At 34.5% G+C, this 27,155-nt stretch overlaps 1 pseudogene; it reads left to right on the top strand.

The window, feature by feature from the left end:
- LOC107871756 overlaps positions 1 to 27,155 on the top strand; it is an 82,901-nt pseudogene that overhangs the window by 1,110 nt on the left and 54,636 nt on the right.

Raw genomic sequence — 27,155 nt, forward strand, 5'->3', positions numbered from 1 at the left:
CTAAAACGTTTCAAGACAAAGAAATTTATCCCACTAATTTGGCTTGAGTTTCCCATCGACTTTTAAAATTTTGTCACTTTTTACCTTTAAATTTTGTCATTTTTTCTCAATTTTAATCGAAGAGGAAGAAGAGGTTTAATTTTGAATAAATCTTTGCCATAGGAATCTGCCGTAAGAAGAGGTTGTAGTATCATCGGATATATTTCACCATTGAAGGAGCTTAAGTTTGAAAATAGTGGCTAAAAATGATGAAGAAGAGATAAATAAAACAAAAATGGGCTAAAAAAAGCCTCTCACGCACCATAAATGAGTGTTTTACACTCAATTTGTTATGTCGGCAAAAAGTATCAAATTAACACCGCGAACATCTAGTTTGAGTGTTTAAAATAAACAATGACTAGTTAAGGTGTCAAACTATAAGTTTGTGCCAACTTTAAAAGTCTGCCGATGAATTTCACCTAGTTTTTAATTAGTTCTCATGTTCTGTCTTTTCAAATTCACAATGCACATTGGTCAAATTATATGAATGAATTGATTTCATAATAAAAGTTAGTCATAAGTACAAATAGTAAATTCAAATTCACAATGCACATTGGTCAAATTATATGAATGAATTGATTTCATAATAAAAGTTGTCATAAGTACAAATAGTAATTAACACAGCATTATTGGAGTAATTGAAATCTTAACTGCAACCAACAACGCGCAATTGCAGAGAAAAAGGAAAAAGAAAACTTTTTGTGTTTTTTAAACATAGCACACAAATGTTTTTTTTTTTCTTAAAAGGAGAAAATGATAATTGTATTTCTATAAATGTTTTGTTTAGTTTAATACTTTGTTTTCGTTTTATAAATGTTTTATCTCTCCTATCACCTAAACAAAACGAAAAATAGTTTGTTGAATTTAGAGATATTTAATTCATGGGAAATGGTTTCTTAATTATAATTACTCCACTAATTACTTTTACTCCACGTTTAGATTACTAGTTTAACTTTTTTTTTTTTTTTGGTTATCTTCATAAGAATCAATATTTATCACTTTGTACATAATTATTAATAAGAAATTGCTTGATTATTGCCAGGACAAAAATATCATTTAATTTTATATGGACAAAAGCTAATTATCCATTTCGTTCTTCACTAAAATTTTTTATGGAGTATTAACTAAACTAGTATGGTTACCGCGAGATGCGTGGAACATTTTTATTAAAAAATATTAGCTTATTCGCTTTCAATAAAAGAATTAATTAATTTTATTATATCATGTTAATATATTTTAAATTATTTATGAAAGTATTAAAAATAATTATTAATAATGAAATTACAACTAATACTTAATTACTAATTATAATTATAATTATTTTAGATGTTTTGATATGAAAAGAACAATATTAGTATTTTCTTTAGTCATATTTTATTGACTGATTTTTAAAAATAATAAAATATGAAATATTAAACAATTATTAATTTTGTTATTGGACTTTACCTTTATATTTTCAATCAATTAAGACATGTAATTACATTCCTTACATTTTTTTTTTCAAATTTCAATTTTTTTTGTCTATCAATTAATTCAACTTTAACAACTAACTATTTTTTATTTTACAAGAAAGTTTTATCTTTCAATTCTATTTCAAACACTAAAATTGCTTAATTGTATCCATTGCAAAGATTTTAATTTTAAATTTTACCACTCTCTGTTAAAAACTAAGCATTCACAATTTATTATTTTCTCTTAATTTTTTAAACTTATTCTATTGTTCATAATATTTTCATTGTTTGATTTTATCATTAATACCTTTAAGTATTTTATATATACTTATTTATTAGATCTTTTAAATTAATTCAGTTTTAATCTCTCATGTCATTTTCAAATATAATCCACCTCGCCAAATTCCCCACCCACCCTTACACCATCCCCCCCCTAATTTTGTTTTAAGCTTTTATTTTTTTTTAAAGTTCTTACTGCACCCACCTCCTATCCCCCCACCCACACACAAAAGATTTTTTTAAAAAAATCTTCTTATCTTCACCCTATTCACCAACCCTGACCCCAATTTTTTTTAAATTAAGTTTGTTTTATTTTTGTTCAAATCTTTTTTGTACCCCACCCTAACCCTTATCTACATGCTACAAAAGAATAAAATAATGTACTTTATTGAATGTTAAGTAGTTTATTTAAAGATCTAGGAACCAATTCTCACAAAAGATACTTTTCTTTCATTCCTTTTTAATGGGTGCATTCATGTTTTTGAAATTCTAAATTTGCCACTGATAAAGTTACATAATATTACACACACAACTAATAATTAAATGGAAGTAGGTTATTAAAATAAAGTGATTACTTGCATAATTGGATTTAGAAAGTAATTTTGTCACAAAGAAAGTTGCTTGTTCAAAGTACTATGTTACAAAAAAAAAATTAAAAAAAATTCAAGGTCCATTGCTCATATCCACAACATTTATAGAAGAAAATCAAGGCATATCAAACTATATATCTTCCGGGAATAGCTTAAAGCTATTTATTTGAAACTTCAAGATAATTTATAGAGAGTTAATGTTCGCAAAGAAAATAAAACTATTTCTTCAGTATATTATCACTATCTCGAATAAAATTTAATTTAAGTAATGATAAGCACAATATGGTAGGATAAAACTGAAAATATAAAATCACAGAGAAAGTGGTAATCAAATTGAAAGTTAAAATCATCAACTGGTTAAAATGTTGATTTGAATTCAAAATTCAAATTATAAATACACAATAAATTAACTTTGCATCAAGACAAATTAATTTTATCATTATTCTCTATGCATAAATCACAAACGAAGTTAAAGTAAGCTGAATTTAGAATTTGCAATGAAATAGGAGTTTGAGTAACTTCATGAAAATTGAAAAAAGAAAAGGAAGATAAAAAATGTATCTATAAAATTTAAACTACTTATGATATTATAATTCAATCATATTTCAAGGTAGAAATATTTTTCACCTTAGAGCAGTCTTTCTTTGAATCACTTAAAAACTGCAGCGTCTTCTAATCTACAAATGAGTTGGTTAAATTTTATCATGTTAATAATATTTTGATTGTACTTGATTTATTTCTCGCTTGTTTTCCATCTCATTAAATCTTTCTCTATATGACAATTTTTTTTTCAACACCTTTATATCTTTTTCAGTTCTTGCAATTAAATTAAAAGATATAGTTATACATTTTTAAGTTCAACAGAAGTCCTTGCAATTTTTCATTTTCAGTAGAGAAATAAAAAACAATAAGAATTTCAAAATTTATATAAGATTGCAACATAAACATACACAGATGAACTTTTACCTAAACGTGAAAATACAGATGATGATTGATAACTCATCAAGCTTTTGGATAAGAGAATCCATTTGACTTAATTTTAAAGTAGTCATCATAATCATACTCTTCATATAATAATATATAGCTTCTGTAAAATTTGATAATTTATACAAAGAATTTAAAAAGTTGTACATACTTACTATAATACGTTTTTGCTTTCTTTACATACTCTCGAATAGTTCTTGTAATCAAATCATCCAAAAAAATTAATAAAGAATATCTCAAAGAGTGCGTAGGATTGATTCACTTGGAATTCTTCCATTCTTAATGGATAAAGCAAAAAAATAATACGAATTTCAAAATTATATAAAATACAATATAAGCAGTCCTTGATAAATTTCTTATGTAAACTTGAAGATAAAGATGATAACGGATAACCTATCTAACTCTTAGACTGAAGACCATTTGGTTAAATACAAAACTATTATCCTTTTTGTTCTTTTGACAACTTACTATTCTCCTAATCTACATAATAGATAAAGATTAATTTATAATTCATAATTTTCTCTTTTAGTTGGTTAAGTTGGATAAAATCAATTCAAATTTCAAATCTTGTTAGCTGTTACTAATAGAATTATAATCACATTCAAACTCAAAAACATCATTTGATTATGATACATATTTAAATTAATAAAAACAATAATGTTAGTTTCAAGATAAGATTATCTTTCAAAATTAAAAAAATAATGTAAGCTTATTTTTCAATTCAAATGTTTGCTAGTTTTCAAATTTAAGAATTTGTAAAAAAAAAAAAAGTTAGTTCCACGAAAAGATTCCAACATGCTCAAATTGTGGATAGTTGCTAGGGCAATTGAGTTAAAAGTGACAAAAGAATTTTAAAATGAGGTGTAGGTGACTCAAGTTTTAATAATTGAGTGTAGGTGACAATGGGTTAAGAAAGTTGGGGAAGTTTGAGAATAGTCCACAAATTTTTTAATTTACACTTTGATCCAAATGTTAACCAAATATAACAGGAAATGGAGAAAAAATTGCACATTTCTCTCTCTTCTCATTCATTGTTATTTTCTCTCTTCACGATTTTTGTTGTTCATTGCTGCTAAAATGAACTATGTGAAATAGTGCAAAAATATCCTCCGTCTACCCATTAGACCTAAAATGACCTTTATATTGGGTCTAAAATGCCCTTTTCGTCTACCTATTGGGGCTATTTTGTCCTTTTATTTAAGAAAAAAATTACATAATACCTCAATTTATCTTTATTAAACTACATAAAATCCCTATTCTTTTATTAATATTAACCAAATAAATAGTGCACAATATCAATTTTTATCTTTCTAAATTGATCTGATAAATAAGGAAAAACAACATAAATAGCCATTTAAAAAAAAAATTGTTTTTCAAAACTCTTGCTATTGCTACTGGATTCAAAATTGTTCCTTACCTCCAACCATCGACATGTTTGTTGAGAAAAAGAAATAGACAGAATGAAAATTAAATAAGAATTAAAAAGTCAAAGTCGACCAAACATAAATTTTTTGTTAAAGAAAAAAAAATACATTTGGTAGGTAGATCGATATAGAAAAATAAAAATACATACGCTAAAAGAAAAAACATAACCTAATTATTATTAATATTATTATTATTGTATTTATTATTATTCTCGGCCAGCCAATCGTCAACCGATAACAACAGGGCCCTCCTCAGTCTGCGAATCTCTCGGAGCATCCTTGCTATCACTACGACAACTCCACTGGAGTTTATTAACCCATCTCTGATGTTCTTGCACGGTGTCGCACAAAATAGCAATGTCCCAAACAGGATCAGCCATTTGACAAAAAAGATAAATACAAAAGTAAAGAAAGGAGTCCGAATGTAATACAATATAGAATACCAACTAGTGGATTTACACACATAAAAAATTTACCTCAACGAAAAAGGAATCTGTACTTAGAAGAGAAGTGGTTGAAGTTGTAATTTGAAAGAGAAGATGTAAGAAATAAATAAAGTGGAGTAGAATGAATGAGTAAGGAGGGACCTATTAATAGAGGATTGAATTTGAATGTGTTAGGCAAAAATTCAAGATTGTTCACCTCCATTTTATTAATTACATTCAAACTGGTGACTTTTTAATAACTGTGAAAAGTCATGACTTAATTAAATCAAAGTGATGACTTTTTTATTATTGTGAAAAGTCATGATTTTTCAACTTCTTAATATTAATTAGTTTTTAAAATTAAATAACCATTTTGTCAGTTAAATAATTGAAGACTTCCACACTTTTTCAATAACTATTTTTTTAATAATAACCGTTTTTATTAAGTTGTTGCAAAAGATGGTCCATGTCACGACCCGAGGCTACCCCTAGTCCCGACGCGGTGCTTAAGGCCACAAGTGACCCCAAGCTAATCCATGAACTGATACCTGATGTGAGCACTGAATAAAATAATAGTAACATAACATGTGAGGAAAATAAACCAATAAGGTATAGTCAATCTGAATGTTGAAATATATAAAACGACATGTCTGAAGTATCTAATAAACATTAGAAAACTAGAATGTCTGTCTGAAAAAACTGATAAAACTGAAAACTGACTGATTGTCTAACTGTCTGAAAACCTCTAAAAATCGTAAGGAGTTGATGGGACAAACCCCCAACTAACTCTACCTAACTGAATCATAATGAAATGCTGAAATGAATAAAATAACATATGACATCCTCAATGGTTGAGGACTCACTACTACTGCCGCGGGGAACTACAGATCTGTCTAAGGATGATCGAGAAACTGTACGTTCGAACCTATGTTATAAGACAATACAACGTAAGAGGAAGGTATGCAATCAGTACTTTGAATGTAGTGGTACTGAGGTAAGGACTAACTGAAATATATGCAGAAATAGAATGTAATTACATGAACATGTAAAACTAAATATGCAAGACCAAGTATTTTAATACACACTCATTTTCTGAATAACTGGTACAGTTTGTATAACTGGCTAAATAAATGCTGAAAACTGACTACTTGGTCAAGTAAAATTAAATTGAGATAAATGCCAATAATAACTAAAATTATGGGAGCTATCATGTAACTGACATAAACCATGGATATTACCATGGAGTTCAACATCTGATCTATGTTGAGGAGGGCTGTTCCATCGTTGCCGTCAGAGTGGAACCTGAACTGGAGTGATTACTATACTGATCCCAATTTGGAAAAAAAGGGGAAACGCTCTTTGGCGTGTCCCTAAAACTACGGGGGCATGTAGTTTCTGAAAAGTAGGATGCGCTGAACCCACACTTCCCTCTCGGTGCTAAATCCTACTCCCAATTGAATGACACTAGTGTTATTCGTGTTTCAACATAATATGGTACTATACTGACAAAGATCAACTTGAACTTGAACATAGTAATGAATTACTGGTCTGACTAACTAGTATTTTAAAAGTCTGAAATAACAAGTAAACACATAGGCATCGGGTGTTCATAACCATCCAGCAATGAATAATTACAAAAATATGATAGAAACACTTAAAACAATAATATGAAGTCATAATTCAGAGACCTAAAACATTGGATAATTCAATTCATACGTATAATACATGAATTTAAGCATAGGAACATATTAAGATTAGGAGAGTAGCAATTTCTCATCAAAACAATGAAATTCAAGATAAACCATCAAACTTGTAGTTTAAAACACGAATAAGTACAACTTTTATACTCTTTAGTCCCTTAAATCACAAGATAATACCATGGTTTCAACACACGAGGATTTGGGAATGAACCCTGACTTGAAAATCATACATTTGGGCACAAGGATGAAAGATTAACCTTGCTTAAAGCCTCACATACCTCAATAGCTAGATTCTTGAAGATTGCTTGAACTAGAAAGTTTGAAAACTAGAAAGTTTGAACTCTTGGATTCTTGAGAAAGGACCTTGGATTTTGTTCTTGGGAAGGAGGAGGGTTTCTACTGAGTAATTTTGAGAGAAAGGAGCAAATAATGTCTCTATGGATATACCCAATCATGTTATGGACGACTTGGGTTGAGGAAAAAAGACTCGATTGCCCTGTGATCTCTTTAATCATAAAGCAGGATGAAAGACACCAATGAAAAGCGTATGCAGTATGCGAACGCAAAAACCAGATTTGTTCTAGAAGCAGAAAAATAATATCAACGAACATCAATTTGGGGAATAAGTTATTTGCTCATCAAATAACAGATTACAAGTTCATTATCGAAAGTCATGGTGATGTTGCCACAGTCAATTTTCAAGCAAGATCTTGTACGTGCAGAGTTTTTGACTTGGACAAAATACCTTTTCCACATGCTATGGCAGCGCTTTGAACCCAATACGGTGCATAATATGAAACTAAAATTTATCAGTGTTCATATCTATGTTATTCTGTGAAAAGATATATATTGGCATATAGTGAAATATTAATCCGGTGCCTCCCGAAGAATCTTGGGTTGTTCCTGTAGAGCTTTTGGGAAGATTAATACCTCTTTCATATATTGACCCAAGCACTATCAAACCGGAAAGAAGGTGATATAAGAGAAGACGTTGAGTCGAAGAATCATTTCCATCAAGAAAAAATAAGTGCTCCTTATGTAAGAATGCCGGCCACAAAAGGACTACAATCCCGGATCGAAATCCACCATGATCGTTGTAATAGTAAAACTTGTGTTGTTGTTTGTTATGGACTTTGATATTTTTAAATCATTGTTGTTAATGTTAATGTTATTATTTATTATATATAATATCTTTTTTATTAACTTGTGCATCAATAAAAATAGTTAAAATATGAACTAAATGTAATAGACCAAAATATTATTTTCAGCAGATTACCCATTTGTTGCAACAGATGGACATTTGCTAGAAGAACATGATACAGTTCATTCAACTGGAATGTGTTCCTCAAACAAATGATCAATCTGTTGTAATAGATGGGTAATCTTTTGGAACAACACAATACAGTTCTTGCCATAAATCCAACAGATGACCAATGACTATCTGTTGAAAGAACTCAAAACTCTTTCTATTGCTACTGGATTCAAAATTGTTCATTACCTTCAACCGTCGATATGTTTTTAAGAAGAAGAAATAGACAAAATAAAAATTAAATAAGAATTAAAAAGTCAAAGTCGATCAAACATAATTTTTTCACTAAACAAAAATAAAATATATAAGGTAGGTAGATCCGATACAAAAAATAAAAATACATACGCTAAAAGAAAAAACATAACCTAATTATTATTATTATTATTATTATTATTATCATTATTATTATTATTAATCTTGATCAGCCAATCGTCAACCCACCACAGCAGGGCCCTCCTCAGCCTGTGAATCTCTTGGAGCATCCTCGCTCTCATGATAGACAACTCTACTGGATTTCATTAACCTATCTCTGATGTTCTTGCACGTTGTCGTGCAGAATAATAATGTCCCAAACAGGATCAACCATATCTAGAACACACATGAATTGAACAAAAAGATAAACACAAAAGTAAAGAAAGGAGTCCGTATGTAATACAATGTATAATACCAACTGGTAGATTTACACACACACAAAAAACATACCTCAACGAACAAGGAATCTGCACTTTGAAGAGAAGTAGTTAAAGTTGTAATATGAAAGAGAAGATGAAAGAAATAAATAAAGTAGAGTAGAATAAACGAGTAAGGAGGGACCTATTTATAGAGGATTGAATTTGAATATGTTAGGCAAAAATTCATGACTATTCACTTCCATTTTATTAATTACATTCAAACTGGTGACTTTTGGATTACTGTGAAAAGTCATGATTTAATTAAAACAAAGTGGTGACTTTTTGATTATTGTGAAAAGTCATGATTTTTCAACTTCTTAATATTAATTAGTTCTTAAAATTAAATAACCATTTTTCCAAGTTAAATAATTGAAGACTTCCTTACCTTTTCAATAGCCATTTTTTAATAATAACTGTTTTTGTTAAGTTGTTGCTATAGATGGTCCATGTTATAAACCGAGCCTACCCCCTAGTCGCGACACGGTGCTTAAGGACACAAGTGACCCCAAGCTAACCCATGAGCTGATACCTGCTGTGAGCATTAAATAAAATGATAGTAACATAGTCTATGCGGTAAATAAACCAATAAGGTATAGTCAATCTGAATGCTGAAATATATAAAATGACATGTATGAAGTATCTGATAAACACTGGAAAACTAGACTATCTATTTAAAACAACTGATAAAACTAAAAATTGTCTGACTGTCTAACTGTATAAAAGACTCTAAAAATCATAAGGAGTTGATGGGATAAACCCTCAACTATCTCTATCTAACTTAATCATAATAAAATACTGAAATGAATAAAATAACATATCACGTCCTCGATGGATGAGGACACACCACAATTGCTGCGGGGAACTGCTGAGCTGTCTAAGGATAGTCAAGAAACTGTACGTTCAAATATATATTATAAGACAACATAACGCAAGAGAAAGGTATGCATACAGTACTTTAAATGTACTGGTATGTGAGGTAAGGACTAACTGTAAAACATGCAGAAACTTAATGTAATTACATAAACATGTAAAACTCAATATGCAAGACCAAGTATTTTAATACACTGTCATTATCTGAATAACTGGTACGTTTTGTATACCTGACTGAATAAATGCTGAAAACTGACTACTTGGTCTAGTAAAACTGAACTGAGATAGACTGCCAATATTGACTGAAACTGTGGGAGCTATTATGTAACCGACATAAGCCATGGATATTATTATAGAGTGCAATGTATGACTCACATTGAGGAGGGCTGTTCCATCCTTGCCGTTAAAGTGGAACCTGAACTGGAGTGATCACTGAACTGACCCCAATTTGGGCAAAATGGGGAAATGCTCTTTAGCGAGTCCCTAACTTATGGGGGCACGTAGTTTCTGGGAAGTAGGATGCACTGAACCCACATGTTCCTTTTGGTGCTAAATCCTACTTCCAACTGAATAACATTAGTGTTATTCATGGTTCAATATAACATAGTACTGTACTGACAAATATCAACTTAAACTTGAGCATAGTAATGAAATAGTGGTCTGAATAGCTAGTATTTGAAAAGCCTAAAATAGCATGTAAACATATAAGTATCGGGTTTTCACAACCCGCCAACATTGAATGATTACAAAAATACGATAGTAACTTTTAAAATAGTACTATGAAGTCATAATTCAGAGACCCAAAACATCGGACAGTTCAATTCATAAGTATAATACATGAATTTAAGCATGAGAACATAGTAAGCTTAAGAGAGTCACAATTTCTCATCAAAATAATGAAATTCAAGATAAGACATCAAAGTTGTAGTTTAAAACATGAATAAGTACAATTTTATACTCTTTAGTCCCTTAAATCACATAATAATATTATGCTTTCAACACATGAGGATTTAGGAATGAACCGTAACTTTAAATATGTAAATTCAACTTAAAAATCATACATTTGGGCACAAGGATAAAAGATTGACCTTGCTCAAAACCCGATATACCTCAATAGCTAGATTCTTGAAGATTGCTTAAACTTTGAAGCTTGAACTCTTGGATTCTTGAGAAAAGAGCTTGAATTTTGTTCTTGGGAAGAAAGAGGGTTTCTAATGAGTAATTTTGAGAGAAAAGGGCAAATAATACCTCTATGGATGTCCCCAATCGTGTTATGGATGACTTGGTCCCCAATCGTGTTATGGATGACTTGGGTTGAGGGAAAAAGACTTAAATGACCCTTTATCTCTTTAATCAAGAAGCTAGATAAAAGACACCAACGCGCCACACCTCTTACTCCGGGGGATAGACCAACGTTCTACGTCCCTTACTCTGGAAGAGACACCAACGCACCGCGGACCCCATCACAGTGGAAGAGACTAATGCACCATAGGCCTATCGTGAGGGCTCTCTATTGCCGCTATCCACACACATCATGAACTCTGTCTGAAAATCCCAAAACTCTCTCCAGACATACCTTTAATCTCCCTAAACATGAATCAACTCAAAAATCAACATCCCAGGGTCGGAAGTCCAAAATAAAAATTCGTAAAGTCTTGGAGTCTTGAAATGATTAAGTCCTCAACACTTAGTGAAAATTTCAAGCCTTGGATCCCTTACGCTTGCAATTTCAACTGAACCGACCTTAGAATCTTATGGAGTATTACAATATATCCACCTTGGGATAATTCATCCTTGAATAAGACTGGTTAAGATGAGATCTAATGAAGACTGAGAGTCTATATTGAACACTGATAAGATGAAACATGATCAAATAACTGGGTATAAAACATGACACATATTACATGGGCTAAACTAACTTCATGAATTCATGCTGTGATAATAGAATAGTTGCATAGATGGAATAGAGAACGAAAAAGTAAATCTAAGAAAAACAGTTACCTCAAGATGAGTATGAATTTGCAGAGAAAAGATGAGGATACCGGGCTCACATATTTGCTTCTGTTTCCTAAGTAGCTCCCTTTATGGACTGACTCTTCCATAGAACCTTAAGCAAAGAAACTCTTTATTCCTTAGCCTATGAATTTGGCGATCAAGGATCTTAACTGGGACTTCTTCATAGTAAAGGCTATCCTTAACATGCACACTTTCTAAAGGAACAACAAAAACTTAATCACCAATGGATTTCTTTAACAAAGAAACATGGAACGTCGGATGTATTGAGGCTAAATCTACAGGCAACTCAAGCTCATAAGATACCTTCCTAAAATAGTTCAAGATTCTATAGGGCCAACATAGAGGGGACTGAGCTTCTCTTTCTTTCCAAATCTCTTCACTTCTTTCATAGGAAAAATTTTCAAATAGACCAAGTCACCAACATCAAACTCAAGATACCTTCTTCTTATATCCGTATAAGATTTCTGACGACTTTGGGTTATCTTTTGCACCTTTCAAATTAACTAAACTTTCTCCATCACCTCAAATATTGAATCTTTCCCTATCAAAGAAGCCTCACCTGCTTCAAACCAACCAATAAAAGATCTATATCTCCTTCCATAGAGAGCCTCAAATGAAGCCATCTGAATACTGGAGAGATAACTATTATTGTAGGAAAACTCAAGCAAAGGTAAGTGGTCATCCCAACTAACTCTAAAGTTAATAATACAGGCACTTAACATGGCCTCTAAATTTTGAATGGTCCTCTCTGCTTGACCATCTATCTAAGGATGAAAAGCTGTCCTGAGGTGAACTTGGGTGCCAAGATCCTTCTAAAAAGCTTTCCAAAAGTAAGGGGTAAACTGAGTACCTCTGTCTGAAATAATAGACAATAAAAGACTATGCAACTTTATCAACTCCCTAAGATAGAGTCTAGCATGATCCTAAGCTGAGTCCAAAGTATGAACTGGCAAGAAATAGCCTGACTTGGTCATTCTACCTATAATGACCCAAATTGAATTATGTTGATGATGTGTACTAGGCAATCCTATCACAAAATCCATGTTCACCACCTCCCACTTCAAGTGGGGATGCTGAACTACTAGAGTATACCACTAGGCCTTTGGTGCTCAACCTTAACCTCCTGAGAGTTCGAGTACTTAGCCATAAACTCTGCAACATCTTTCTTTATACCACTCCACGAATAGATTTCCTATAAATCATGGTATATCTTAGTGGCTCTGGGCTGAATAAAATACCATGAGCTTCTACTAAGTTCGCTATATTAAACCATCAGCACATGAAACACATAACCTGCCTTACCAACGAAGCATACTATCTTTTCCCTTGGGAGAAAACCTCCACCTTTTGATCTCTAACCGCCTATTTCAACCTAACCAAACTAGGATCCCTATCTTGTTTTTTTTCCCCTCGATAATAAATAAATATTCTGCTCCATTTTCAACCCATATACTACCAGTGGCCGAATCAACCAACCAAACTCCTAACCTAGCAAGCTGATAAACCTCACAGACTAAATCCTTCTTATCATCTTCGATATGGGAAAGACTACCCATAGAGTATCTACTAAGGGCATCTGCCACTATATTGGCCTTGCCCGAATGATACAATTATAACGTCCTCAGAGTACACCCTGAGCGTCATACAGTGCTTACAGTCCCGAAGGACAGCAAGCTAACCAATGAACTGGTACCAGCCATGAGCACAAAATAAAACTGATACCAAAAGGTCATATGCAGAATTTAACTAGGGAATGCCATAAGGTTTTAAGTCATAAATCTAATAAAGTCTGTAAAACAAAAGTGATAATGCTAATAAAATGTCTAACAATGTCAACTAAAAACTAAAAAATGACTAGCTATCTGTACTAGTCTGAAAAGCTTATACTGACTGATTGTGGAGCTAATGGGACAAACTCCCAACTAACTCCGACTGAATAGAAAATGGTAAAACTGGTAAAGTAATCTGAGCTAAATAAATTATGTCCTTAAAATATGAGAACTCACCACTGCTGCGGCTGATAGTTTGGAAAGTCTATGCGTGATTTGGGAACTGAGCGTCTAAACCTATGATATGATACATCATAGCACAAGAAACTAGTATATGATCAATACATTGAATATACTAGTAGGCTGATATGCACGATTTCATGTGTATGGGTAATAACTGACTGGATGAATTACATGAACTACTGAATATAATGCATAAAAATTGTAAAGACTGAGAATGCATGACCAAGCATAAAACATGTTCTAACTATAATCTATAAACTGAAGTACTGAAATTTAATAATTGAATAAGTGATAAACTATGTGCTATGGTCAAGCAAGACTGAACTAAATTTTGAACTGAGTATTGGAACTGAAATTATGAGAGGTATCATCTAACCGCCATTCCCCACTCTGAGCTAATTGGGGTCCAACCTGTAACCCTAGTTGGAAGGGTATCATTATCATGCCACTGGTACTAACAATGGTTGTGTGGATCCACTAAGATACTGAAGAACTAGGGTATCAAGCCTAAACTAACGGGTGATCCCTGGGCAGATCAAGCCTAATCTGACTGGTGACCCCTGGCATGAAGTCAAGCCTAAACTGATGGGTGACCCCTCATCCTATACTGGCTACGTAGTTCTGGAATACAGGGGCTACTACTAATGACTCTGCCTAACTGATGAGGAAGCCGCCATTTCTGCACTCTCTCGGTGCTATATCCTACTCCTAACTGAAAGAGATTGAATACCAGACAGAACTAGGTTTAACTATTTATGGTAACTGACTGAACTGATAATGCTCATAACAATTCTAAAACCATTTTGTAGGTACTAAAAAACTAGGTAAGCAGCTAAATTTTGGACATTAGAAACCCCTAGGTCTCGATAGAAATAACAATAAGATCATACTAAAACTTTGAGGACATGATAGATAGTCATTATTCAAAAATCATTCTCTTAGACATTTCATCAAACACATGGGGGTCATGATTTAAAGCATGAGGATAGTTTAAAACATATGATAATCACATGGCTATAATACTAAACTATAAATTAGGAATTTAACATGAAAACATCATTAATCTAACTTGTAAAGTTTAATTTCAACAACAACTCCTTGTAAACATCATGTATATCAAAAACCATAAAGATTCATGGAGATAGTTTATTGTAAACATGTAAAATCATGATTTAAACCTTAAAAATGGATTCTTGGACTCCATGGGTAAACAGGGCCCATGGATAAACATCAAACATACCTGAATAGTTGAATTCTTGAAGTTTCTTGGTAATTTTCTTTAGAATTGAACTTGAATCTTGAAGGCTAGGGTTTTCTATTAGAGAGAATGCTCTTTAATTGAGAGAAATTGAATAAAGTACTGACTAATTAGGCTATTAGGGATTTAATCCCGTATTTTGGCTATCACCGCAACGTAGTAAGCCATTGGAATTTCACTGTAGGTGTAGTCTAAGGACGAGTGTGAAATTACACTTTGGCGCGATGCGATGCTATTGCATTGCATTACTGGAAAAGGATGAGTACGAACTAGCATTTCTCTGTAATGCGATGCTTATCTCAGTGCTTTATTAGAAACTAACGAGTGTCATTTTGACTATCACCGCGATGCGGTACCATTGCAATGGCCTACTATCTGGAATAAAAATTGCCATAACTTCTTATCCGGTTATCAAATCAAGGCAAAATTAGTATCATTGGAAAGCTAATTCAATTTTCTATAGTTTGGTGGGTCTTGAGCTGGAAAATTCTGAGTTGAGAAAAATATATGCTCATTTGAAGTTGTCTAAGGCAACATTCTTATCAAAACTCAATTGGTAAGGATTGTTTTTATTCGTCCAATAGCTGGGAGTTATTTGAGGCCTTAATATACGTCAAACTCACTCATAAAACTAGAAAAACACTATAATTTATTTCTCATGAGCTTGAAGCATGGTTCTAATATTGGTCTGGATTTTCTTTGGGGTATTATAATATCTCTCCTTTGGGAACATTTATCCTCGAATGAGATTGGTTGAACTGAGTGTACTGTACTAAGGTAACTGAGATCATGTACTGAACATGCATAACTTGGAACATAATTGCATAGATAATTCTAAACATGACACATGAACTGAATATCATGAATTGAACTGATTTCTTGAATACGGGCAATGACATGAGAATGGTTATAAGGTTGAGATATAACTGAGAGAGTCAAATTATGAGTACCTCATTGCTTCAAGCTAGATCTTGCTATATGAAGAAAGGATGAAAGGTTTAGGACTTAAAAGCTTAGGGGAACATAGTACATCTCCCCCTTGGGATATTATATCCCACGAAAGATACCTACTTAGTTGAAATACTATGGGAAGACCGAGATGATGCACAAGACACATATGAATTGAATCATAAATGACTATATGAAATCTGAGACATGATGCATGAACTGAACTGTATTAATCAAAGAGGACTAATCGGGGGATATGCATAACATAAATCCAAATTTTATTGATCATTATATGTGTAGCATGAGTACTGGAACTGAACATACTATAAAGCGTGAATGCATGAGTCATGAGCTACATGACCTGAGTTGGAGTTCATAAGTTTCATGGTACATGATTTGTACAACCGAGCAAACTGGGACTCATTATACAAAGAAATGCAAGCATACTTAATTCTTTATAATGTGCAAGAACGTGAACTATGATCATGGAGATGACATATAAATCTTAAGTAGATATCACGATGATGGAATTACAAAACTCTACACTGAGATAAGAATAGGTCGGGCATCACCCTTCCTTACTGATGCTCTACAATACACTGGCACCACTAGTAGAATTTGAGGGCCTGACTTGGTTACTTGTTCTATCATCTTCCCTTTAACTTAAATACATCATTCTAAGTCTTGGAACCACTTAATCAACATCTCTAAATTAGATTGCCACCACTTTACTCTAGAATATGGGGTACAAAAATACATATAATTGGTAAACTCACTTCTGAGATACAACTCTTATCTTTCTATAGCCCCAACAATCATCACGCAACAACTAAAAACTGACTAACTTAGATTTTTTAGCTCCTCTTTCTATTAGCTCAACCTTCAAAGATTCAAACTTAGATTCTAACACACATCCTGGATATCCTTAAATCTATAATAACCTGACTACTTTTATCATACCTACAAATATCACACCTCTAAATCACCCCCATATCATCATGCCTAATTTTGAGCCAGTACCATAAATTCTTAAATATGCTATTCTAAGCCTTTTGGTTCACCTCTCATACAACTAACCCCACTTCACTGCTGCTAAACTCCTAGGATTATGGTTCTAACTCTAGATTTGGGGCTGCCAGAGGATTTAGAGAGGGGATTGATAACACATCTGATCCCTAAACACTGAGGTACTACTCCTTCATTCCCTGACTAGTTCATCGAGAAGCTTAAACTGAACTACTATATTTCTAAAATCAACTGAAGGGATTTACTGAGATACTGTGATTGGGCAATTTCTGTACACCCACCTGGCTAGTATATATTTAACCAATGAGGTAGACACTGAGAAGGGCTCTACTAAGATTTTGAGATTGACTTTGAAGTTGACGACTATATAAGGGTTTGCAAAAGAAAGAGAAGCTCAAGGGTCTAGTAAAGCATAAACATGTAAAAGAAAAGACTTGCAGAGTACCAATAACCATATCAGGAGAACTTTTCTGATTGTGTTGGGACTGAAGTGCATAAAGTTTATTCTGACGTTGACCTCTAGTTAGTCTGGAAGTGGTGCCCTACTGAGTCGAGTGATCGGATGGAACTGGAGGATGACTGTGCTGACTTTGTGGACCAGCCTTAGGACATTATCGGGCTCTATGACCTGACCTGCCATATCCAAAACACACATCACGGTCGGATCTATGCACACCTAGGTCATTTCTACCATATTCTTTGCAAAGCGGATGGGTACTACCACTGCTCACATTACCCTAGATTTTGGAGCCTGGCTCCCCATCCCGATGGTTATTCTTAAACTTTGGTACTGGTGCACTAGCTGAAGATGGATCTGGGGCTAAAACCTTTTGACTAAACTGAGAATGGTTATCACTCTCCGACCTTGGCTGAGCAAAACTAAAGCTACCCATTCTGGCTCTCTTATTCTCTCTCTCTCTTTCTTCTTAAGCTTATGATACTCAATCTATTGAGCATAAACCATAAGCCTAGATATGTCTATCTCCTTAATTAACATCACAGTACTATACTCCTTGACCACATTATCAGATACCCCAGATACAAACTTGCTCATCCTAGATTTATTATCGGCCACCACATGAGAAAATACCTAGCTACCTGAAAAATATTGAGGGAATACTCTTTCACGCTCATATTGCCCTACTTCAAATTAATGAATTCTAGCACCTTAGATTCCCTTAACTCCAAAGGGAAGAATATCTCTAAAAAAGCTATAGCAAACTCCTCCCACTCTATAGGACCTGCGTCTGTGCCTCTATCCCTTTTCCACTTCTTAAACCAGGTGTGAGCTACATCCTACGACTAGTAAGCACCCAACTCAGCACTCTCACAAGAAGTTACACCCATAATGTCTGTTACCTTCTAGACCATGTCTAATAATTCCTGCAGATTCTCTTTAGATTTGGATCCCGAGAACAGAGTAGGATTTATTCGAGTAATGTCCTGAATTCTAGCTATGGCAGTATTGGCCACTGGGTTGGCCGGAACAACGCTCGACTAAACATTCTGAGCCGTTACAGAGTGAGCTAGAGTAGTGAATACAGATTTGAACTCTGCATGAGAAACATTCTCATTCAGGGGATCTTCTTGAATAGGCGGAGATACTGGACGGTTTACATTTCTTCTTTTGTTTCTCTTTCTAGGAGGCATGGTATGTAAATGGAAGGAAGAATTGAATTAAATAGAGAGTTCAACTTGAGCTCATGCTCTTTTACATGATATGAATACTGAAAGAAGAGAAACCTTTCTTAAAATGCCTCGTAGCCAATTGTCCATAAGTGTGGCGCATTTCACAACCATGCACAAGACTCTACTTGATACGGCTTTCAGGCTTCCTAGGACACTTTATAACCTTAATCTCTGATTCCAAGTTTATAATGCCCTGAGAGTACACCCTGGGCATCACACGGTGCTTACAGTCTTGAGGGACCACAAGCTAACCCATGAGCTGGTACCTGTTATGAGCACAAAATAAAACTAATACCAAAAGATCATATGCGAAATTTAACTGGGGAATGCCATAAGGTTTTAAGTCATAAATCTAATAAAGTCTGTAAAACCAAATTGATAATGATAATAAAACATCTAACAATGATAACTGAAAACTGAAAACTGACTAAGTGTCTATACTAGTTTGAAAAGCCTCTACTGACTGACTGTGGAGCTGATGGGACAAACCCCCAACTAAATTTGATTGAATAGAAAATGTTGAAACTAATAAAGTAATCTGAGCTAAATAAATCATTTCCTCAAAATATAAGAATGCACCATTGCAGCGGCTGATAGTCTATAAAGTCTATGCGTGATTCGGGAACTGAGCGTCTAAACCTATGATATGATACATCATAATGCAAGAAACGAGTATGCGATCAGTACTTTGAATGTATTGGTACGCTAAATAAGGTAGGCTGATATGTATGTTTTCAAGTGGATGAGTAATAACTGACTGGATAAATAACATAAACTACTAAATAGAATGCATAAAAATTGTAAAGACTGAGAATGCTTGACCAAACATAAAACAAGTTCTGAATATAACCTATAAACTGAAGTACTGAAATCTGATAACTAAATAACTGATAAACTATGTTCTATGGTCAAGCAATACTGAACTAAGTTCTAAACCGAGTACTAAACTGAAACTGTGGGAGGTATCATCTAACTGACATGCCCCACTTTGAGCTGATTGGGGTCCAACCTGTAACCCCAGTTGGAAGGGTGTTATTACCATACCACGGGTACTAACAATGGTTGTGTGGATCCACTAATCTACTAAAGAACCAGGGTATCAAGCCTAAACTAACAGGTGATCCCTGGGCGGAGTCAAGCCTAATTTGACGGGTGACCCCTGGGATGAAGTCAAGCCTAAAATCACTGGTGACCCCTCATCCTACTCTAGCTATGTAGATCTGGAATACAGGGGCTGCTACTAATGACTCTGCCTAACTGACAGGGAAGCCACCATCCTTGCACTTGCTCGGTGCTAAATCCTACTCCCAACTGAAAGACATTGAATACCAGACTGAACTAGGTTTAACTGTTTATGGTACCTGGCTGAACTGATAATGTTCATAACTATTCTAAAACCATTTGATAGATACTGAAAAACTAGGTAAGAAGCTAAATTTTGGATATTCAAAACCTCCGAGACTCGATAGCAATAACAACAAGATCATACTAAGACTTTGAGGACATGATAGGTAGTAAATATTCAAAACTCATTCTCTTAGACATTTCATCAAACACATGGGGGTCATGATTTTATAGCATGAGGATTGTTTAAAACATATGATAATCACATGGCTATAATACTAAACCATAAATTAGGAATTTCAGATGAAAACATCATCAATCCAACTTGTAACGTTTAATTTCAACAACTCGTTGTAAACATCATATATATATCAAAAACCATAAAGATTCATGGAGATAGTTTATTGTAAATATGTAAACGCATGATTTAAACCTTAAAAATGGATTCATGGACTCCATGGGTGAAAAGGGCCCATGGATGAACATCAAACATACCTGAATAGTTAAATTCTTGAACTGTCTTGGTATTTTTTTTGAGAATTGAACTTGAATCTTGAAGTCTAAGGTTTTCTATTTAAGAGAGAATGCTCTTTAATTGAGAGAAATTAAATAAAGTACTGACTAATTAGGCTATTAGGGCTTTAATCCCATGTTTGGACTGATAGAGGTTGTGGAAAAAGACTAACTGCCCCTGGAATAAATTAAATTTTTGTCACTAAAAAATCTCAAGTTTGGCCATCACCGCGACGTGGTGCCATCGCGGTAAGCCATTGGAATTTCATTGTTGGTGTAGTCTTAAGATGAGTGCAAAATTGCACTTTGGCATGATGCGGTTCTATCGCGTTGAGTCACTGGAAAATGACAAGTTTGAACTGGGACTTTTTCACGTTGCGATGCTTATTGTGGTGCTTCACTGGAAACTGATGAATGTCATTTTTCCTGTCTCCACGATGCGGTACCATCACAGTGGCATACTGTCTGAAATAAAAATTGCCATAACTTCTTACCCGGTTACCGAATTAAGGCAAAATTGGTATCGATGGAAAGCTAATTCAATTTCCTAAAGTTTGGTGGGTCATGAGCTGGAAAATTTTGAGTAGAGCAAAATATATGCTCATTTAAAGTTGACTAAGACAACATTTTTATCAAAACTCAATAGGTAAGGATTGTTTTGATTCGTCTAATAGCTGGGAGTTATTTAAGGCCTTAATATACGTCAAACTCACTCATAAAACTGGCAAAGTACTATAATTTGTTTCTGATTAGCTTGAAGCATGGTTCTAATATTGGTCTGGATTTTTTTTTAGAAATTACAACACTCATGTCGTAATCTTTCAACAACCCAAGCCATCTTTTCTAGCAAAGATATAGGTCTTTCTGCATGAGCACGTGCTATAAACTCTTGTGATACATGAGCACATCAACATGAACCCTATAAAGATATTGCCTTCAAATTTTCAAGGAGAATACAATAGTTGCCAACTCAAGATCATGGGTTGCATAATTTTTCTATGGGATTTAAGCTGTCTAGAGGTATAGACCATGACCTTACCTATCTATATCAAAGCACAACGCAGACCAACTCTAGAAGCATCACAATATACTATAAACCGATGTGTGCCATCTGGCAAAGTCAAGACTAGGGAAAAAGTGAGTCGAGTCTTTAACTTTTGAAAACTCTTCTCACAGGAATCAGACCATTCAAATTTAACGTTCTTTTAGGTTAGCCTCGACATGGGGGAAGCAATGAAAGAAAACCCTTCAAGAAACCATTTATAATAGCCAGTTAAACCCAAGAAACTCTTGATATTTGATAGAGAGATGGGTCAAGGATAGTTTCTCACCGCTTCGGTCTTTTGAGGATCAACTCGAATACCATCACCAAAAATAATATGACCAACGAAAGATGCTGATCTCAATCAAAAATTGCACTTACTAAACTTAGCGAACAACTGATGATCTCAAAGGGTTTGTAACACAACTCTCAAATGGTCTGGATGATTATTCTTTTAACAGGAATAAACAAGGATATCTTTAGTGAAGACGATGATAAATATGTCCAAGTACTGCTTGAACACCTTGTTCATTAAGTCCATGAAAGCTATAGCGGCATGTTTTAGTACAAAAGACATAACTAGGAATTCAAAGTGACCATACCAAGTTCTAAAGGTTGTCTTCAAAATGTCACATTCTGACTTTGAGTTGATGATAACCGAATCTGAGGACTATCTTAGAGAAATAACTTTCACCCTAAAGTTGGTCAAATAAGTCGTCAATTTTGGAAAGTGGATACTTATTCTTGATGGTGACTTTGTTCAACTGACGGTAATCGATGCATACTCTGAGAAAACCATCTTTCTTATGCACGAATTGTACTGGAGCACCCAATGGGGGAACACTAGGCTTGATAAAACCCTTATCTAAGAGATCCTTCAATTGATCCTTCAAATCCCTCAGTTGGAGCCATTCTAAAGGGTGGAATAAAGATAATGTGGATATCTAGGATGAGATCTATTCCGAAATTAATTTCCCTTTCAGGAGGAATTTTAGGAAGATCTTCAGGGTATACATCTGGAAATTTCCTTACCAATGAAACTGACTGAAAACTCAAAGTCTCAGAATTTAAGTCCTTGGCTCGGATGAGATGGTAAGTGCACCCCTAAGATATCATCCTTCTTGCCTTAAGATAGGAAATAATCTAACCCTTAAACACTAAAGTACTACCCCTTCATTTGATAATTGGCTCATTAGGAAACTTGAATTGGACAATTCTATTTCTAAAATTGACTGAGGTGTAACATGATTGGAGCCAATCTATGCTGAGAATGATATCAAAATCAGTTATTTTTAACTCCACAAAGTCAATTGAAGTAACTATTTGAGACATTGTGACAGGGCAGTTTTTGTATACCCGTCTAGCTACAATGGACTTACCCATTCGGGTAGACAATGAGAAAGACTCTACTAATATTTTTGAATTGATACCAAAGTCTACATCTATGTAAGGGGTCACAAAGAAAAATGAAGCTTTGGGATCTAATAATGCATGAACATATAGATGAAAGACTTGTAACGTAGCCGTAACCACACCAGGAGAACTTTCCAATCCTGGCAAGTTTGGAGAACATACAATCTATTCTGGGACTGCCCACTGGTGGTGCTGGAAGTGGAACCCTGCTGAGTCGAGTGACCTGCTGGTGCTGCTGAAGAATTAGACTAGCCAATTAGAGCAAATCTCTTTTCTTCGGGGCCACCGCTTGACACTCCTTGATCCTATGGCCTAGCTTGCCATACCCAAAGAACATATTTCTGCTAGCCTAGTATTTACCCTGATGGTTCCTACTATATATCCTAAAGAGCTGGTTGGTAAGAACACTGTTTACACAAACCTGGGTCTTAGAGCCTGCCGTTCTATACCAACTGTCCATCCTGAACTTAGGCACTGGGAAAAAATTCTAGCAAAATTGGGAACATTTACCACCTTTTGACCTTGGCTGAGAAAAACTAAAACTATATATTCTGGGCCTCTTATTTTATCTCTCTATAATACCCCGTACTTCTACCTAGGTTGAAATTGTCCTGAGTATGTTAAGAACTTACTTTGAAAGATGAATCCACTTTTATATATGCAGAATTTTTAAGATTTCCCCTTTTTGTCATATGAGAAATTGAATTAGCTTTCCAATGATACCAATTTTATCAAAATCTAGTATCGGGGTCAAAAGTAATGGCATTTTATAGAAAACAGTCAAAACTGCCCAGATGCGAAGATGAGGGCCGACGGACCATCGATTTAGCGACTGACTGTCACTCAAACCGTCGCAGCGGAGGTAGTGAGACCATCTTCTGCCTAAGGGCAATGGCTCAGGCCGATGGATCATCGAGCTAGCGATGGACCATTGCCTAAGCCGTCGCAGTAGAGACAGTGAACCCCTATTCTGCTCATGTGCGACGATCAGGACTAACGAACCATCGACCAAGCAACGGACCGCCGCACCCACCACCGTATAGTTTGTTCAGTTATTTTAAAGTCATTTTTAAAAGGGTATTTATGTCTTTTTTACCCGTTTTAACCCCTAATTATATCAGACCAAGGCTCATAAGTTCATTGTCTATCTACAACATCAAATTAGGGTTTCTCAAAGATAATCCCCAAGAATGACATCCAAATCCTTCTTCAAGAAACTAAGAGATTCCAAGTTCTCCAAGTTCAAGAACTTCAAGAAACTCACAACCCAGGTATGTCATGTATTGATTCATGGGTCCCTTTCACCCATGAAGCTCAAGAATCTCTTTTCAAAATCCAAGATTTGTATATGTATGAATGTTCATGATTTAAATTGAATTGCAATTCATGTTCATGATGTTGTGGGATTTTGATTCATGTTTTAAATTACATATTCCAATGATTGACCCTAGTATGTGATGATTTGCATAATAATCATGATAAACCTTTTAAATTTGCAAATTTATTTTTGAAACCATGATAATTAGATGCATTGATGATGGTATAACCAAAGTATGCTCCGTATGTGTTTGATTAAATGCTTATGTGAGTGAAGAGTGCCATACTAGTATGATAATGTGAAAACCCCATTCATGTACAAGTTTATGCATGTCGAATGTTTGATGAAATGTCTTACTTAGTGAATTATGGATTCATGTGTTGCCCTTGTGGTGCCTTAGAACTTCTACTTCATGAAATCTCTAACTTATTGTATTATGGATTGTGATGTTGGTCATGTATTCAAGAAAGTCATGCTTTGTCAGTTTCATGCTATCGAGTCCTGGGGGTACTTGTACCCGAAAATTTAGCTGTGTGCCTAGAGCCAGTGTCATGTTTTCAAGATATTATAAGTCGAACCATGTTCATAGAAATTCAGTCAGTCATATGACTAAGGAAAACTCAGCAAACTCAATAATCTCAAAAATCTCAGAAATTCAGTAATCTCAGTAGTATTCCGTCAGTCAACGAAACTAAGTTAACTCAGTCCATTTTAGTTCAGTTAATCATGTTCAATGTCTATTCAGATGGAAGTAGGATATAGCAACGAGTAAACCCAAGGATGGGAACAGACGCCGTCAGGTAAGGGTGTGATTCTTAGAAATAATCCTTGCATTCCAGAACTTTGTAGCCAACATAGGTTGAGACATCAACACTGTCAGATAAGGGTTGATGAGGTGGATAAGCACTATAAGATGAGGGCCCCACCATTCTCTTTTGGGGACACTATCAGATAAGGGTCACCCACAGCTTGTCCTTTCCAGTGGCGTGGTATTGACACCCTTCCAATTTGGGTTACAGATTGGACCCCAACTCAACTATATTGCTTTATTTGGGGCATGCTAGTTAGATAACTAATTCTCACAATTTTAGTTATAGAATAAGGACTGTCAAATACATTCATTCAGTCTCAGTAAAATAACTCAGATAGTTCTTTAGATTTTAGGACTGTCAGATACAGTCAACTTAGAACGGTAAAAAACTCAGCTAGTTCCATCAGAACCTAGACTGTCAGATACAGTTGCTTAGTATCAGTTATTTTAGTTATACAACTATCAGTATCTCATGTTATCAGTACTTAGACTCAGTAATCATGTTATCGCCAACTCAGTTACAGTTATTATGTATTTATGTATGTATTCTTATGCTCATGTTATTCAGTCAGTTAATATAGTTCATGCATGTGAATCAGTTGCATTCAGCCTACCTCACTTGCATACCAGTATATTCAAATATACTGATGCATTTACGCTATGGTGTTTTATACCCTAGGTTCAGAAGCACGAGTTCCAGAGCATCAGTAGTACTCCAGTCTCAGTAGTAAAAGTTAGTAGTTAGTCCTCATCCTTCGATGACATGACCATTAATTTATCATCTCATTAATTAATTTATTTCAGTAGTTGGAGTTAGTTGGGGATATGTCCCATCAACTCCTTATTCAGACAGTTTAGAGACTTTCAAACTAACTTGTTCAAACTCTTATTTTAGTTTTTTTAGTATTGATATACCAAGTCTTTAGATGGTATATTTTATTAGATCTTTGCACCTTATGGCCTTTCAGCCTTTATTTCTATATTTATACAGTATATTATGTAGTGTACAGGTACAAATATCAGTGATGGGTTAGCTTATGGTCCTTCGGGGTTATTATCATCATGTGGCATTCCAGGTACCAGACTCGGGGCATTACAAACTTGGTATCAAAGTTAAGGTTCAATAGTGTCCTAGGAAGTATGAAAAACTATATCTAGTAGAGTCTTGTGCACCACACTTATGGACAAGAGGCTATGAGATGTTTTAGGAATTGTTTCACTTCTTTCAATATTCATGTCGTGCCAGAAAGCATAAGCTCAAATGTAGACTCTTAGTCTAACCTATTTTACTATTTTATTTACTGAATATGTCTCCTAAAAAGTCTAACAAAATAAGAACTGGAAATCAATCAGTACTTTCGCCCATTCAGGCAGATTCCCTAGACGAGCATGCCTTCCTTGGTGAATTTAGAACCGACTCCCTCACTTTATCTTACTCAGTAGTAGCTAAGAGCAATTAGCAGGCTGTTGTCCTAGCCCTTTCTTCAGCCAGTACTCTTGTACCAAAATTCAGAGACGGCAATAGGGATTGGGCGTCGGGCCCTAAACCTTAGAAAAGTGTTAGCAGTGCCCGAACCCATCCCCTTTGTCAATCTTATGGTAAAAACCATCAGGGTATTTGTAGAGCTGACAACGATGTCTATTTTAGATATGGCAAGCCAGGTAATAGAGTGAGAGATTATCCCAGTTAGGGTTTTAGGGTCAGCATAACAATTTCTTAGCTTAGTTCAATCGCCTGAATCAGTAGGGTGCCACCTCCAGTGCTACTAGTGGGCAATGCCCAAATAGACTGTATGCTCTCTAGTCCCGACAGGATAAAACAAATTCTTCTGATGTGGTTATGGGTATGTTATAGATTTTTCATGTATATATTTACGTCTTGCTAGATCTAGGAGCTTCTTTATATTTTGTAACTCCCTACATAGCAGTCGATTTCAGAGTCAGTCCCAAAATTCTAGCAAAGCCCTTATCAGTCTCTACCCAATTGGGTAAAACTATCATAGCCCGATGGTTATACAGGAAC

This window comes from Capsicum annuum, chromosome 5 (assembly GCF_002878395.1).
Source record: "Capsicum annuum cultivar UCD-10X-F1 chromosome 5, UCD10Xv1.1, whole genome shotgun sequence".
Classification (NCBI taxonomy): domain Eukaryota; kingdom Viridiplantae; phylum Streptophyta; class Magnoliopsida; order Solanales; family Solanaceae; genus Capsicum; species Capsicum annuum.